Source organism: Cimex lectularius, unplaced genomic scaffold (assembly GCF_000648675.2).
Source record: "Cimex lectularius strain Harlan isolate CLEC.00 unplaced genomic scaffold, Clec_2.1 scaffold47, whole genome shotgun sequence".
Classification (NCBI taxonomy): Eukaryota; Metazoa; Arthropoda; class Insecta; order Hemiptera; family Cimicidae; genus Cimex; species Cimex lectularius.
The window spans coordinates 394,536-399,219 of NW_019392686.1; positions in this window are offsets into that span (position 1 = coordinate 394,536).

A 4,684-nucleotide genomic window follows, 5' to 3' on the forward strand; every position below is an offset into this window, starting at 1 on the left:
ACCGTACAAGATGGGAAACAAGTAAAAATAAATATATATATTATCTTTAAATAATTACTGAGTCAAATTTTCTTTTGTCATAAATTGGATTGTTTATTAGACAAAATCAGTTTTGTTGGCAGTGAATTATACATCCTGAGACTACATACGTCAGGGGTGTACTTGTTTACATAAAGGAACGACTAGGTTACCACAGTATCTTATTTTCAGATTTGTCATTTCGCTTCTTTTGTTAAGATTATGCACATTCTCCTTTATAAAATTTAAATTTAAAATATGTATATGTATAACGCAGGTAAGGCCATCTCATTCAGTTTCATAAATGGGAGATTTATAGTGATCTTTAAATTTAGCACTTCATATAATTTTTATAGTATTCTTTGCATTTTTATCACTTTTAAAGCGGATATCATACCACCCGAGAAATGTACCCCATAATTTAAAAGTCTTTGGTATAATTCCATGTATACAATTCTTATCACCCAGAAGCCAAGAATTATCTTACAAATAGATAGTAACTTGCATATAGATTCCGGTTTTTTATAGACATTGTCAATCTGTGTTTGCCAATTTGCCTTTTGTGTAATGTAAAACGTAGGAACTTAGCACTCTCTGTGGAATCTTGTTACAAAATTATTAAATTGATTTTTGGTCGTATTTAAACCTAACAAGTTGGCATTGAATTAATCATAAATATAAACTGATGTATTCGATCTTTTTGAGGTCATTTTACAGGTGAATAAAAAACATCACTATTGGGTTTCACCAAGCTTTCGGCGAATGTTCCGCCATCTTCAGGGCCTAATTTATTGAAAAAAATTTTACATTAACAGGATTACATAAAACATCATATACACATACATTATAAAAATAAAATTTATTGCACATGTTTTTTTTTAAATGAAGGTGGAAATGAATCTACATAGTGAAATAAAAAATAAAAATAAAATAGACTTGCTTAAAATCTAGTGACATTCATCGGTCCATCCTTTGGTCCCACCTCTTTAATAAATTAATACTCAATCTCAGGTACATGTATTTCTTTATCACAGATACGTTATATGTATATACAACTTTTAAACTGTTTTTTAACTTAGAATTATAATTTAATTATCTACAATATGTACAAGGAACTTTAAGAAAATTGAGACACATCGGACGGTTACAACACGGTAAGGGACCCATCCCTGTTATCAATCACGGTGTGATTAGACACACCAACGTCACTTTGTGCTTTATTACGATTCATGAACTGTTGTAGGATTATGCCATGACGGAGCCCAGTCGATCCATTTGCAAATTACAAGTGTTTTTCGTAACATGAATACAGACTTTTTCGAAAAGTAGTCGTCTCTCCAAGTCCAACTCATAATCATAAATATAACTTCCCACAGTTTTAACGAGTGACGTGCGATACCAATCGATATAAGTAAAGTATCGAGTATTTTCTTTCGATACGGAGTACTTTTGTTATCGATTGTTGTGATTCGATACAATACTGCATCGAGTACTTTTTGTGGTATCGGTAAAAACACTCAAATAGATTTTTCATCGAGTAATTCAATAGTTGTTATTTTCGGTTCGAAACATACCTTTCATCAAACTGGAAGTTGACTAGTTAGGAGCGCCTACAAGCGGCATGTGTCATCAAAGTTAATCGAGATTTCGAATTGATGGTTGGTAACTCTGCTCATAATTCTGGTAACTCATAATTCTTTCCCGCGTCGCACCTCGCACTTTTAATTTCGGTAATTTTTTATAAAATGTTTTTGTCTTCAAGTACCTAAAAAGTGTTCGTTCCTTTTCACAGGTAGATCCCTAATCATATCTCCTCTCAAAAGTAAGGGATGAGGTTATTTTACTAAGAAAACTGAATCGTCGGCATTACTGAAAACTGAATAGTGCGGGAATACGTCTAAGCTTTTCAAACAATTGAAAAGAAGACATCTGTTGATCAATTTCCTCAAAACTCGGTAAAGATAAAATTGAAATATAAATTTTTTTGAAATGTTTTAACAGCTTTTCCTTGTTCTTGCCTAACGTAACCCACTGGAGGAAAAAACACTTAAAAATATGAAAAAAAAACTGCAAATTTTTATTTATTTTAACGCATGAGCGTTTTTTACCTACAAGTCGATAGTGAGTAAGTGGATCATTTATGAATAAACGACGAAGTACTCACATGAATAATACTCGTTAGTATTGAATAATTTCTGTCGATACTTGGGTAGTATCGAACGTTTCTTTCCAAACCAGTATCGAGTACTGGTATCGAATATTTTCTGGTATCGCAAGTCACTAGTTTTAACCATATACATGTCACAGGTGTTGGTAAAATTACTATCAACGGCTGATTGAACAGTTCTAATTTCATAATTAATACTAGCTACAACAGCAGATAAATCATTTCGATAAACAAAGATAAGATTAGGTCCTAAATTTGAGCCTTATGCCTAGAACTAACTTCATATATCACAGTATTTTGCTTTACATGAATAATAAAGTATTGAAATAAATCAAGATCAAAATCAAGATCAGAAATTGCTAATATTATTTTTAAGAATAATATTCTGACACACGGACATCTGCTTCTGGGTCAAAACCCGCGCAGGTGTCCCACTTGTAGAGAAAGGTTGCTCAGTGTGTCTCATCTTGTCGAGGAGTGCCGTGCCTTGGCCCCCTACAGGGAACGAGTAGGCATGAACCCTGACATAAAAACGGTACTCGGGCGAGCAAGTCAAATGTTGGATCCCCTATTCCACTTTCTAAGAGAAACGGGGGTGTTTCCTCACTTGTAAATAGTGTATAAAACGTGAATATCTGTGTAAATANTGGATCGAGGTCACGATAGCTCAAGTGGTAGAGCAGCGGCGTATCTAGCCGAAGATCGTGGGTTCGAATCCCGCTCGTGCCATTAACTTTTTTTCATCTCAACTAAAAACCTTAATTAATTGTAATAGTTGTCTAAGTTTTCTGCTGTGGTCTATTAACTTGTCTACTATAAGAATTTTGTTTATTGAATTTATCGCTAAATTGTACAACTATTTGTCAAAGAGAAAAACCAACGTATAACTGTTTATTTTTGATTTTCTGGTCGACTCGTACTCTCTATCGAAAAGAGAGAAGTTTCTTTTAAAACTAGACTAAATGGTTAAAATAATTTTGCCTTGAAGAGTTGGTGAATAATATTTACTTTATCTTCGTATTTTTGTTGTATAATTCTTATCGTAGTGTAGTAAAAAGGATTTCCCGGAATCAACTTTTACGAAATTTGCACTTCCAATTATCTGATAAAATTGGCCTTGTTCCACAAATGCGAATTTATATTTACGCAGTGTTTATTGGCGAACGAGTATTCCTAGGTGACATTTATTGCCCTTATCTCCCTTGGCCGTGAGCAAATCGTAAAAGAGGTAAAATAAAAAGGGAGAAAGAGGAAAACAAATCAGTCCGGTTTTGCAAGGATCATTCTCCGGCTAAAAAAAGATCCAAAACGTTCTTTAAATGTTTTCGAAAATTGCAATTTTAATAACAGAGTTGAATTTCGTATAAGCTAGTCACATTATTGGCATCAAATAATTTTATTATTTTCCTCACGTGAGATTAGGTAACATTTTTCTAATTCTAAGAAAAAAAATGCTTTGAAAGTTAATTCGTGTTCATCTTTCGATTGGAAAAAGTAAAAGTCGTTTTCAATAAGGAATATCTTCAAGAATTTAAAATAAGGCAAAAAAAAGCATATTCTCAATATTCCCCTAGGTTATACAGGCGGAATAATTTATCTGGCGCCAATGGTTTAAAGACCGTGACGAATCCAACGTTTTCCTTCCGTCCTGATGAAGACCAGGCCGCTGATGACCCTATTATCCTGGAACCACTTTTCTAAACTCCACGACCAATTTAGATGCGAACTTTTTTCCTTCTTCTGTACGCCGTTATTAATATATTTATGCCTTTATTCGCAGATCAGGATTTTCTCGAAGACTGCCAGGGCATGGGCTCGCATTTCAAAAATTAACCCACGATTAGGTTGCAATAAGGAATCCGAATCCCGTTTGCATGTTAAAAGCGATATCTCTTTTAAACTTTATCTAAAACATTACACCATAAAACTTGACTATTTTCGAAAAATCCTGTACAATGAAAAACAATTTTCACAATCGAAGAAATGCCTAATAAATTGTATTTCTAGAAGAGCAATAAAATTATTTGTGTTGTAAATAATTGTTAATGCCTAAAATTTGTTTCAAAACTTTTTTTAAACGTACATGACGAAATAGAACGTTTGTAAACAAGGTCAGAAAAAGTGAAGACAGCGTCCGGCAGAGATTTAAACACCAATTAATCTCAAAAGGAGTGACTAATGCGTGCACACCCCTACGCACGCGTGCGCGCACCAACCCACGCGCATGCTCTGGCTCTTGTTGGTTACCTGTGTCCTGCCATTTTTCAGATAAGGTACATGGGTGCTACTTTTCTCACGATAACGATCTTGAGACTGAATTATCGATGCGTGGAAAAAGGGGATGGTAGATTGATAAACAAAGAGATAGAATGTAAATGAGTTTGTTGCTGAAAAGTTTGTTTTTATACCTGAGAGAGATAGATAGATAATTAGATAGATAAATGGAGAGAGAGAGAGAGAGAGAGAGAGAGAGAGAGAGAGAGAGAGAGAGAGAGAGAG